Here is a 12,647-nt window from a genome sequence, read left to right on the forward strand (position 1 = left end):
CTGCCGCCGCAGGAGCCAGGAAGACAGAAGCCGAGCAGCCCGTCTCCCAAGGCATTAGGTTGAAACACCTGGGAGGAGAGGAAAACCAGGTGAGAGGGACCTTGACGACCAGAGAGTGACTAGAAATTGGGAGCAGAGGGTGGGGGTCAGCCTGGGGGCTCCTCACCTATTCAATACGAAGCTTTCCTTAACCACCAAATGTAAAATGGATCAACCCTTTCCACTGACACTCTGTAGACCCCTTTCCCCAGCACCTAGAACCATCTATCATGTTACATAATTTATTTAACTGGTGTATTTGTACCACAACTCCTCCCTCCTAGACTGTGAGATGTTAAAGGGATTCACTTCATTCACTGTGTCCCCGGGGCGTAGAACAGGACATGGCCCAGAGGACATGCTTCATGGCATATTCACGTCGAAGGTTGAATTGGAGCAAAGCCTTGAAGGAGGTGACTTACGGAGACCAGTTAAGAGGGTAAATCAGGAACACAGATGAGTAAGGGTGATGGCTCAGGTCACAGTGGCTGTGGTGTGCGTTCCTCCGAGCTGCTGGAGAACCAGCAGGCTTTGCCTGTTGGCTGGATGTGGGGCGAGAGAAGGAGAAATAGTTGGGGATGGATCTAAGCTTTGGGGCCGGGTCAAAGAAAGGTTGACGCTGCAGTGGCCTTAAATGGAGAACTGTGCAGGCTCAGTTGGGTGAGGGAGGAGGACCGGGGGCTCAGTTTTGGGCACAGAAAATGTGCAAACGCCCATTAGACATCTAAATGGCATGCTGGTGAGCAGTTGAATACATGAAGTTTAAGGGAGAGGTCCTCACTGAAGTTACAAATTTGCTGAGGTTATCAGTGTATGGATGAAATTTGAAGCTTTGAAACTAGGTGTACTCATCAACAGTGTGAGTACGTACATATAAGAAAGGCGGCCCAAGAACTGAATGCTGAAGCACCTTCTCCGATGAGGTTAACAAAATGAAGAGGATTCAGCAAAGGAAGCTGAAAAGTCGCACCAATGACTCAGGAGGAAGACCAAGAGGGCACGATGAAGGCCAGTGTCCCAAGGAATAGGGAATAATCAGCTGCTTCACACGCATCAGACCTGTCAAACCTGAGGGCTGAGATGTACCCCCATTAGATTTATCAGCATGGCAGCCGCCGTTGACCTTGATTCTACTGAGCTGGTTTACACGTGGCTACTAAGAGTGTTCTGTTGAGTCAGGTGCAAAAGATCTGGGTTCTAGTCCCAGGTTTGCCACATTCTTCTCTGTGTGACTTTGGGAAAGTTACTCAGTTTGTCTGAGTCATGTTTGTTTTTTTGTCATCTGTAAATGTGAGGTGATGTTAAATACTGTCCTTCCCAGCTGGGGTCAGTCTACCTCTTAAGATACAGTCAAGTTGATAATTTTCATTGGAATAACCTGTGGGAAGCCCAATGTCCCCTCTAAGGTATGTGGAGTGTGTTGTTGTGTTTTCGTAAGTTTGTGTCGCTCCACCTTTGTGCAGGATTCCGGGCCATGACACGCGGCTGTTGTCTTCTGGTGCTCACTGAAACGCAGAGCTCAGTCTTTCTTTAATTGCTGTTCCTGTGTAAAAACTTACAAAGTAAAACACAAAACGGAATAAAGTATAAATGGAAAAAGAGAGACAGAAGACGTTTATGCCGCAGCAGTGAGGAGGACGTAAAGCTGCGAACTCCCCCTGCTCTCAGACCCCCAGCCAGTCCACCGGCTCGGCTGTCCTCTCTGCTCGCTATTCGTTTCTTTCCAGACCCTCCATACTAACTAGTCAGCTTAGGCGCGGGCACGCTGTCATGGCAGTAACTCCAGACCATCGGGGTGAACTCACCGCAGCTCTCCCGGGTGCCCATCCTGTGGGGGCAGCTTGCCAATCCAGGCTCTGCGCCCTTGGTGTGGGGCCTCCCTGGTGACAGGGGAGCAGAGTGCTGGAGAACCTTGCGCCTGTGAGCGAACCCCGTGCCCCGAAAGTGTCATGATACTTCTGCGGCCATCGCACCGGCCTTCGCTAGCCATGAGGCCCATTCGGTTACAAGGGAACTAGAAAGTGGAGTGGGCACACGAACTATTGGCAGGTGTGACTGTTTCTGCCATGTTCCTTTAGAATCCTCTCATTTTCATGTGCCGAACAAATAGTTTCCCCCCAAATTTAGTTTCCAAAGGCCTTTAAACAAGTCAACATCTGTGTCTCGTCTCTGGCCTCTGCCTGGGGTAGGGGAGACGATGTCGGAGATGTGGTGAAATTCTTCCTTAGATAAATTCTACCGACCAGATGGGCTGATGGTTTTGAGTGCCCCTGGCAGATTGTCGAGCATCACAGAGAAAACACTTCTACAGCACTCAGGGCCGGGGGCTTCACGTGCAGTCGGTTCTCACGACCGTGTGAGTTGGGCACTGTCATAGTGCCACGCGGCAGATCAGCACACCGAGGTATGGAGAAGCCGGTGAACTGCCCAAGGCCATCCTGGTGATGCGCGTCATCGCTGGGCTGGAAGAGCAGCTGCCTGACTCCAGACCCGTGCTCTCGGGCTCTAGGGAAGATTGCCTCTTTGTAGAGAGAAGAGCTCACGGACGTGCCTCTCCCTGTCCCCAACGGACCGTATGTGGCCCAGTTCTGAGGCTGGAAGCAGCCAGATTGTGGCAGGAAGACTCTGGGACTGAGCCCCATGATGAGGCGGCTGGCTTTATTACTCTCGTAGGGACCGGTGTGGCTGCGGACAAGGGCGTGGTCAACGTCACAGACGTTCATTACTCTCTGCCTCTGCCTCTGGCATGTGGAGAATCGTGCTTTCTTATCCTTGAAGGTGGTGATTCATTCTGGCCAATAAAGTGACGCGTCAGTTCTGGTGACGGCGCCTGAGAGCTCGTGCTCGCGTCCTCGGTGATAGGAAAGCACTCAGCGCCATGGAGGCTGCACTGCACAGGGACACGGTTCTCGGAGAGTGCCCTGGGCCCACAGTGACGCTGCGAGGACGAGAAATAAAATGTTTCCAGGCTCCTGAGACGTTGGGCGCTTACGTTCCGACAAAGCTCGGCCTGCCCTGCTGCCGGTGGTGTCTTGAAATGCGAGTCAGGGGGAGTCGTGAGTGGCTGGGACCAGAAGAAGGGGAATGGAAGGGGGACTTTGTTGCCACTCAGCCTGTCTCTTTCCTGGGCATTAGAAATACACCTTACTTGGAACGGGTTTCCTGTTTTATCTTGGCAGCTGGCTCAGCCCCCTGAGCTGAGACTTGGGCAGCGTGAGGGGGAACCAAGTGTCCAGGGTCACACAAGCAACTGGGAGCTTTGACTGTGTTGCCACCCCGAACTCCTCGTGGGAAGGGCCGATGGCCACGGGTGGAAGCCCATTTCTTGGATTTCGGCCTTGGAGGCAGCGTTTTCTAGGTAGTTCGTTGAAACCGAAGTTGTCAGTAAAATTCATCCGTGTCACTTTCTGGGCTTTTCAAGAGCACGGTGCTGCAGTGCAGCCCTCGGCCGCTTCCTGTCTGCCATCCTTCTCTGTCTCCGCAGCTGGCCGGCCGGGCAACGGGAGCCCCACCGTGCCCTGGTGGTTAGCATTCGAAGCAGCTTAACACGCGGAAGAGAACGTGGCTTTCGAGCACGTCTCATGTACTAGCTATCTGCACACTAGGGTCAGCTTCGGGGCTCACATGCAGTGCCGGGGGCTCCACAGTCGAGGGGCTGTCCGAGAAGACTGGGGCATGTTCATGCAAGAGTGGAACCCGAGTCCCCCCACCGCCTGGCCGCCCTGCCGGCTGCGCTCGTGGCGGCTATCCCTGCCGCTCCCTCTGCGTTGCCTGGGCACGTCCAGCGTGTATAACGAGTGTGGCTCGGAACTCGTATCCTAGAAGCCAGTCTCTCCCCTGATGCCTCTACGAAAGGCCTTCAGGAGGGTGGCGGAATAGAGTGTGGGACGATGTCTCAGGTTCCAGTCCTGGAGTTCTTCCCTTACTTGCAAAGCATTTGTTCTTTTAAAGGAACCAATATGTTTGTGTAACTGACGTGAAACAAGATTGACTCCAAAAAGATTTAGCTTAATATCTGCCTGTGCATTGCAGGGCCGGCCGTCTGCGGGATGTGCATTAAAGGCCCTGGCGGTGCGCAGCTCGTCACGTATGATATTGGGCACGCAAATGTGACGTGATGCCCATGTGCTCTTGAGGGTAATTTGATGTGCCAGCCAGCTCGATGGGCAGAGAAGCTATAAACATAGTTGTCACAAGTGAGAAAGAGCTCAGGGTCGAAGGCAGGCTGTAGAAGCACGCGGCGCTGGAGCCTGTCTCCAGGCCCTAACGAAAGTGCTAATTAGCGTATTACAGAGTTTACGGGCGAACAGCCTGCCCACCAGACCGTTAACCACTTACTCTCTTGCCCTGGCTTCTCCAGCCTCCTTTTCCAGTCAAGGCAAGTCCAGGAGGGAGGGAGGCAAATGGAATTATGCTATAGAAGGGAGGCTTTCGGGAGCCTTTGCTAAAAAGAGGAGGCCAACAGGGCACGTGGCTGTCCGATGTTTATAGGAATAAGTACACATTTAATCTACATAATCATTAATCTTTCTTTATGTAAAAATGATTAGTAAATAGGGTTTTTAAGCAACTGTTTAGTTTATACATTGGCATCATAGATTAACTTATTTCTAAAACACTTGATTTTATCACTCTGCCTAATGATTTGTCACATGATTTATTGGGTAATATGATAAATCATGTGCAATTTATTGTTTATCCTATAAAGAGTGCAACAATTCATTAAACAGTGATGAAACTCCGCAGCCGTGCGGGAAAGCCCACCTTGCTGGCTGCTACGTTCGCCGGGGCCCGTGTCCTTCCGGTGCCAGGTTTACAGCACGGGGCAGTTAGACTAAGCCTAAATTAAACAGTTCGAGAAAATAATGGTGTAGTCATAATCTTATACTCTAGCCATATTTATTTTATATGGAAAAATAAAGTCTAAAGCCTGATGGGTGTTAAATCCGTGGATTTATTTGTCATAATAAATGTGGCATTCTTTGTTACGAAGGCATTAAACTTAATGGCAGTGTTTCATAATCCTGCATGGCAGTTGCGTTTTCCTTTCTCCGGCTTTATTTCAGGCCAGAGCACCTGCTGAAGGGGTCTTTGGGATGTTTCTGGGTGTTCTCCAAGCTCAGAGGACACCTTAGGGCATGAGGACTGGGGGAGAGGTACAGAGCTGAGAACAGTGCCAGAACCGGAGTCCAAAGTTAGGCCCTGACCTCTGATCCTGAACCTCCTCTCAGACACAAGGACCACTTTTAAGAGACGTTCATTCACTAGAGGTCAAGACCAAGAGAGCTGGCCATTCCTCTCACCTGGTGGGAGAGATCAGGTGTTGCCCAGCTCGTCCAGACTGGGCCTCTTGTCCTGCTGTCTCAGTTCTTTGCTGCCCCTTCCTTTCTGTGTAGGGGTGTCTGCTGGCCCAGCTTCCAGGCTTCCTTTCCTTCACTCTCAGTACCAGTGACCTCGCCAGGTCACCTGTGGCTCCCGTGTGCATGTGAGTCCTTAAACTTTGACAGAGCAAGACATCCACTGACCACTCAGATGGAGCACGGGACCTAAGCCAAGCCAACCAGAGCTGGATTTAGTGAGAAAGGCTGGGGAAAGTACACAACAGAAGTAAGCCTGGAGCTGCCGGCGGCCATCTGTCTTCCTGACGACATTGATAGTGCCTCTGAGAGCGAAGCTTGCACAGGCGAAGACTGGAGACTCGATCCTGTGGTAATTAGTAGAGGCTGTTAACGTGAGCCCCTGGATCCAGCCCTACCTGAAGCATCATACCTTTGGGATATTTCTTGTCTTTGTTTTCTTTTTTGTTTAAGCCAATGTGACATAGATTTAAAATTTGAAAAGTCTCATTAATACGTCAGCTCTCCCATAAGGCCAGGATCATATCCCTTCATCAGGAAACTTCTTATATGGAGCAGAAGAGGTATTTTACCCTAGTTTCCTTTCTCCATGTCCGTGATGGCACGTGCACTGTGGGCCCCTGAGTGCAGGCTTTGGCAGTGATGCCCTGGGACTCTTACCTGACTCAGAATAGCCCTGCTTTGATCTGTTTTCTATACTGGGCATCTACGCCAAATTTCACTTTAGAAATCAGTTCAGCTCTTACAGACGGAAGTCTGTAGCACCTTCTGTAGACTGTAAGCCCCTGCAAAGAAGGCACGGCACACTGGGATCCGAGCATGCCACATTTCTCCACGGCAGGTCCGCAGCAAACATGGACTAGTTCTTTGGTTAATTGGAGGGAATTGAAGATAAGCCGAGTGCGAATGGCAGATGTTTATGAGGTTGCCGTGATGCTCAGCAGGCCTTTGGTAGAGGCCGTGCTTCCTTATGTGGAGGGAGTATGGTCAGTTAAAGACGGCTACACATTCTTGGCTGTTCCTCCCATTGAAATCTGAAGTCTGAGTTCCCGCTCTTGAATTTGGGATGGTCTTAGCAATTGGCTTGATCGCTAGATCGTGACAAAGGGTGTTCCGGCCCTGCCACTGCTGAGTCCTTGGAGCTTCTGCCGGTCCTTTTACAATGCTAACCCCAAGGGAAGCCAGCCCCATGGAAGATGTGTCCTGAAACCGTCTGCTGTGAGTAGGGCCAGCCGGCCATGTAGACAGGCACAGGAAAGGAGGCCTGGCCGGCTCCTGCCCCTCCAGCCCTTCCAGTCCAGGCACCAGTCACGTGAGTGGAGAAGCCTCTCACTGTCTGTAAGCACATAGGGGACCACGAGTGAGAACCGTCTGGTCACTGACTGAATGGGAAGGTAACTTGAGTTTGGGGCGGTTTGCCGCGCAGAGACCGATGACCAGCCCCGGCAGGTGCTCCTTTGTTGCCAACACGCCACACGTGACTCTCCAGTGTATTGAGGACTTTGAATCGCATGATCGCTAATGGTCCTCTAACCTTCACAATGCAATGGCCCCACATGTCCTTGGAGCTTCTCTTCCCTTTCTGGCCCCGACACTGGTTGGGAGTGCCTGACGCTCTGTCCTTTCTCTGCCAGTAAGGAGCCGGGCGTCCTTGGAGAAGCATTTCCCTCCCCCTGCAGGTCTCGGCTCATGTGCCCCTCTTTAACAGAACCTCCTGGGCCCTCCATCTAGCCTGGCTCTCCACCTCCAGCCACCCACTGTCACCTCACCAGTTTAGTTTTCATCATAGTGCCTGGTTTGACCTTGAGTCTAGGATGACCTTAGTGACTTGCTTGATTGATGTCCTTTGGTCTCCTGTAGAATGTGAACACAGTGACAGCAGAGACCCTGGCCTGGGCTTAGAGAACAGTGTCTGACACAGCCCCGTGACTACTGTTGAACTTTAATGGACATCGTTCCGGTGGACAGGCAGGCTCCATCCCCGTCACACTCACTGCGGAGTGGCTGTGGAGCTAAACAACATCGTGGTGGCTCCAGGCCTGGACAGTCCAAGGTCCTAGGGTTCGAGGACTCCAGACAGGCCGGAGCGGGGTGTTCTATAGTCTACAAGAGCACGGGGTACTGAGCCCTGCTTGGGAACACCTTCTCCTGGGGTAATGCCAAGAAGGCCTCGGGGGATCCCCCAGTGTGCCCATCTGGCCAAGCTGCAGTGTCTGGGGGTGCACCTTTGGCCAGTTCCAAGATCCCCCAGCTGTGAGGAGTGTGTCAGTTTCGGAGTCTGTCTGTGCCATATCCCTCTTAATACCTCATAAAATACTATTTGCCAATAGTGTCACCCGGTAATTACATTTGCTGAACTCCCTCTGCCTGTGTGTTTGCTCTTTTTCATTATGTAGCTTCAACCTTTATACTGTTACCAATTGACACCATAATTAGTATAGTTTACTACAGCACTGATTATGAGGGCCTCCTTGTCAATCAGCCTCTGTTTGTTTCCTTCACCTCTAAACCTGGGTAATTTACAGGGCACATGGGTACCAGGCTGTGTGTGTGAGAAGGGGCACCCCTGTCCTCCTTGCACTTGACCTCCCAGCTCTGAGTGGTCATTTTACTTCCGGCCTTATGATGTAGTAGCCTTGGCCATTGATCTGACAGGACGAGAACGCCTTGAGCTGGCGTAGAGGTCAGGGTGCTGGGTGCCACCTAGCCTCTCCCCTGGGAGCCACGTGGCTTTTGGCCAGCCACCCCGGCTCTGAGTGGCTCCATCCCCCCGCCCAGCACTCCTTCCTGCCCTACCTGCCTCCAGGGGCTTCAAAGAGCTAACAGATGTGGAAGAGCTTTTGAAAGAAGCATGCCATATAAATTCAAGGTGTTTGGGAATGGTTTTCTCATAAACCTGCCAACACTATCTTTTTGGAAAAGACAGAAGTCACAAATCCACTCTCGATTTAATTTACCCTGGTATTTCCTCAGCAGATGGTTAAGGAGGTGCTTGCCGTGTGTCCTCTGCACCAGCACCCAGAGGCTAATGCCTTCCCTGTGAGCCCCAGGAATCATGGCTTCCCTGTAGGAAGGGTCTGGCTTCCTGTGATGCCCACGAAGGCTCTGTTGAGAGGAGGGCAAGTGGCCTTCCCCTGCCCCACGTTCCTGCCTTTTCCCGGCTGGCCTGCTTTGCTCAACCCCTGTGGGGCATGGAGAAACTTCCCCAAAACCTGGGTACCCCTCCACTCCTGCACTGCGTGGGGGATCACAGTCAGCATGACCCCGAAGCAGGAAGAACTCAGTCCCTAGGGTCCCTGGGTGCTGTGCTTCATGAAATGTAAGTCAGGTCACAGCCATTGTCACTGGCTGCCCCCAAAGCCCAGATTCTCGACACATTGGCCCAAGTCTGGGCTTGGAGCTGGGGGAGGAATCAGGAGGCCAGTGTTAGTTGAGGGTCAAGCCTTATTTTCCACCCCAGCTCAAGCTGCCATAATACCAAGCATCTCTCTGTGCCTGCCGGCCGTTTCTCACTGAGCTCAGATCTCAGGAGGGGCTGCAGATTGGGAAATGGCCAAAGCTGAAAACGATGTAGACCTGTAATTTTACCCATCTCCCAGTAGCATTTTTGGGGCCATTTTCCTAGCTGGGTACAACCAACTTCAATGACAGGAAGCTCCGTCTGCCACGTGGCCCTGGCCCTGCAGAGCATTGTGCTTCTTCAAAAACATCCTATTTGCTGCTCAAACCAGCCCCGCAGCTTTCATCTGTACATCCACTTTTGCCCTTGGATGCTGCACAGAGCGGGGCTGTTCCTCCCTTTCTCTAGAATCCTATTTTTTATTCTTCCCTTTGCCCATCCGGCTCCCTCCCAGGATATCTGAGCTATAGATTTCAAGGATCGGCCTTTCACACTTGTCGTGACACTGACCACTAATTCCTGTGGAATCTCAGCTTGTCTTCCAGAAATGTGTTCCAGGTTCTAGCCGCTCTTCTCTATCCCTCTGAGGGCCTAACACATGTTGCTGCTTAGGTGTTACGTGAGTACCTACTGTGTGCCAGCTCTGCTGCAGAATACGTTGGAACAGGTGACAGTTCCTGCCCCTTGGGGGTCAGACTGGCTGAGGAAGGCCAGCTAGAGGTCCCACAGGCCTGTGCAGTCCTGTTCTAGCTCTAGGAGCTGAGAGTGGGCATGTGGGGCAGTGGGGGCGGCATGAGCCACGGGTCATCGTTCTCCTCACCTGTGTCGAGGGCGACACAGTGGCCTTCCAACCACACCCCTGTGCCCTTTCTTCCCGGTCGCCTCTGTTTGAACTCGAGACCCCCCTCTGAAGAGTCCAGGCTCCTCCCCTCACACCTGAGTCCTCCTCAGACCTTCCTTGATCCTACTCTCTTTCTGGGACACCCCAGCGCTCAATTTGGTATCTTGGCAACTTGGAGATGCAGGGGCGTTAGCGGGGACTGTAGAGATGGAGGGAGGCACTTTGTGCACATCGGAGCGGATTCAAACCCCAGCAGACGTGCATGCCACGCGGCTCACGCTAGATTACTCTTGCTTAAGTTGGAGCCTGTGATTTAGCATTCCTGTTTAGCGGCAGAATTCCATGGGGGATACTGCTGGGTCCCAAATCTTTTGTCAGTGTAATTGAGCATAACATCTTTTCAGGTTTGTATTTCAAAAGATGCATTATCTCCTCTCACCCATTTGTTCTTTTTGAGCTATTGAAAACTTTTAGCTTGCCCCATCCCTCTGAAGGAATTTGAGTTTTAGGCTGATAATTTATGTTTATGCTGAGAATGCGATTTCCTTTCTGCATCCAGAATGATTAATAGACTTCTCTCTGTAAATTAGTATGGGAGGGGATATAGGTACATCGCCAAGCAAACCGAGAATTTCTCTTGGTACCAATGATTTCTTCAAGCGCTTTCTTATTCGTGTGTCCTAGATGTACAGTTTCCCCTGGACCGTGTGCCCTCTGACACAAGAGGTCCCCGCTCTGCCTCCCACCTCCCGACAGCCCTCTTTTAGGACCGTGCCCCGCCCCCCCATCTCAGCCTGCTTCCTGTTCTCATGCGGCCTGTGAGTAAGAATGGGTTTAAAAATGTTAGATGGTTGAAAACACAAAAGAATAACATTTTGTGAAAGGTGAAAATTATACGAAATTCAGCTTTTAGGGTCCCTAAGTAAGTTCTGTCGGGACACTCCCACACTCATTGCTCACGTATTGTCTGCCTGATATCACACTCAGCAGCAGAGCGGAGTAGTTGTGACAGAGACCTTACGGCCCACAAAGCCTGCAGTATTCACTGTCTGGCCCTTGGAAAGTTTGCCAACTCCTGCGTTAGAGAAAGATTGCGAGTTCGCCTGTGTCTCAGGTGGATATTGGGTTTTTGGAGGCCTGTCCTGCATTTACTCATCTTTTAGTAGTCACATCTTAATTCCCCTCACTCTCAGTCCATGTTATTTGAGTGGATTTGATCCCCTGCAGCCTGGCCCCACCCACAGATGGAGCACATGACCTAGGCTGGAGCCAATCAGCTGGGCATCCTCCCCCCAGGGCAGAGTGATTGGTTCAGAAGGTCACTTGACTCACCTGGACTGAGGAATTCTGTGCTAGGGCTTCTGGGAGAGAAGCAGGTGCTCTTTTCTGTAGGATATGAACCAGGACCCGCAGAGATGGAAGCAACTACAGGCATCTTGTGACAATGAGGGGCTTGCTAACGGAGTCAGAATTGGTGACTTTATTTCAGTCCGAAATCGAGCCATACCTGATGGCTCTGCCCTTTGTATGTTTAGTTGAGCCTATAAATTTTTGCTTAAATCTGTAATTTTGTAGTTAGTAGCTTGCGTTTGTGACATACATATACCTTTCAATAAAGGATTGGCTCAGATCAGTCTGCTGGTCCTGCAGACTGGCTAGGTAGTCTGCCCATGGCCCTACGGCTGGCTTGGGGGACCCCCAGCACTGGACCAGATACTCGCTTCCGTTAAAGCCAAGAGTCTAGTTGATCTCAGAATCTCAGGTGCACTGCTCACATCTTCCTAGAAGTGACAGGGACAGAGCTTTGGCCACAGCATGGTCCGCAGCAGTGAGAAGGTGGATAGCTGAGCTGATGGGGCAGCTGTGCCATTGCTGACCCTGAGTGTCAGCCATCTCTGAGCTGATCGTGGGCTGTGCCGACTAGAAGAGAAACAGGATGGTGGGGTAGAGAGGCCGGGGTGTGTGCCTGGCTTTGGGGTGCATCCCTGACACTTGTGGGCTGCAGAGTCTTGAGCATGTCACTAGTCACCATGAAATTAGAGTCCTCCTCAGTGGAAGGCCCCTGTGGGCATTGACAGGGATGATCAGGATGACCCAGGTGAAGGCAATGTGCGAGCTGCTTGGTGATGAGTGGAGGCTGCCAGCGGTTCTGGTGACCAACAGCAAGGCTGCTCTGTCGACCAGTGGGACTTGGGGGTGCAGAGAGGGCACCAGCTGGCCTTCTACTCTTATAAGCATGGATAGAATTATGTCTCTGCCCTTCTGCGTCCTCATGTCAACATGCTCCTGAAGGAGACGAGGCAGGTGCCATTAGCCCTGTTTGAGGAAGGAAGAAGCTGAGGTTCAGGAGGCTGGATGTTTGTCTCAGGCCTCGCAGCTGGGATGACCCTGGGTCTTCAAACTCTCAGTCCAGGCAATTACAGCGACGCTGCCTTCAGAAACAAAGTCTGGGAGAAGTAAAGAGCAGCTGGAGATGGCCCTTCTCGTTCTGGACAAGTTGACAGCAGGACACATGTCAGCCAGCAATGATAACCTATGTCCTAGTGCCCCGGCTGCCTGCCCACCCACGGTGCCAGGGGAGACGGCTGGCTCTTTCGGGGCGCGGTCTGCGGCAGCGATGGGGATCAGGTTCTCCTGGGTGCCCTCCATGCTACAGATGACTCTGGGGTTTCATGGTCAATGGAACAGGTCCAGAAAAGAACATATGTTTGGTTGGGGTTGAAAGGAATCAGTGCACGTGGACTCAGTTTCCTTGGAGCATACGGGTGTTTAAGCCCAGGGGGCGGAGCGCCTGGGAGGTGGGACGCAGAGCCATACTGGGCTCCCAGGGTCCCCTCTGGGTCTTCAGGAGCTTCGGAGGAGGCCCGCCCAGCCTCGTGCCAGGGGCTGACCTCTTCCTGGCAAGATGCTTCTCAGACAGCAGGTTGCGGGGGAAGATCCTCTTGGACCCTCCCTCTCGATTCTTCAAACTGGTCCATTGTGGATGACTCATGGTGGTACTTCCTGCCCA

The sequence above is a fragment of the Pteropus vampyrus genome, unplaced genomic scaffold (genome assembly GCF_000151845.1).
Source record: "Pteropus vampyrus isolate Shadow unplaced genomic scaffold, Pvam_2.0 Scaffold356, whole genome shotgun sequence".
NCBI lineage: Eukaryota > Metazoa > Chordata > Mammalia > Chiroptera > Pteropodidae > Pteropus > Pteropus vampyrus.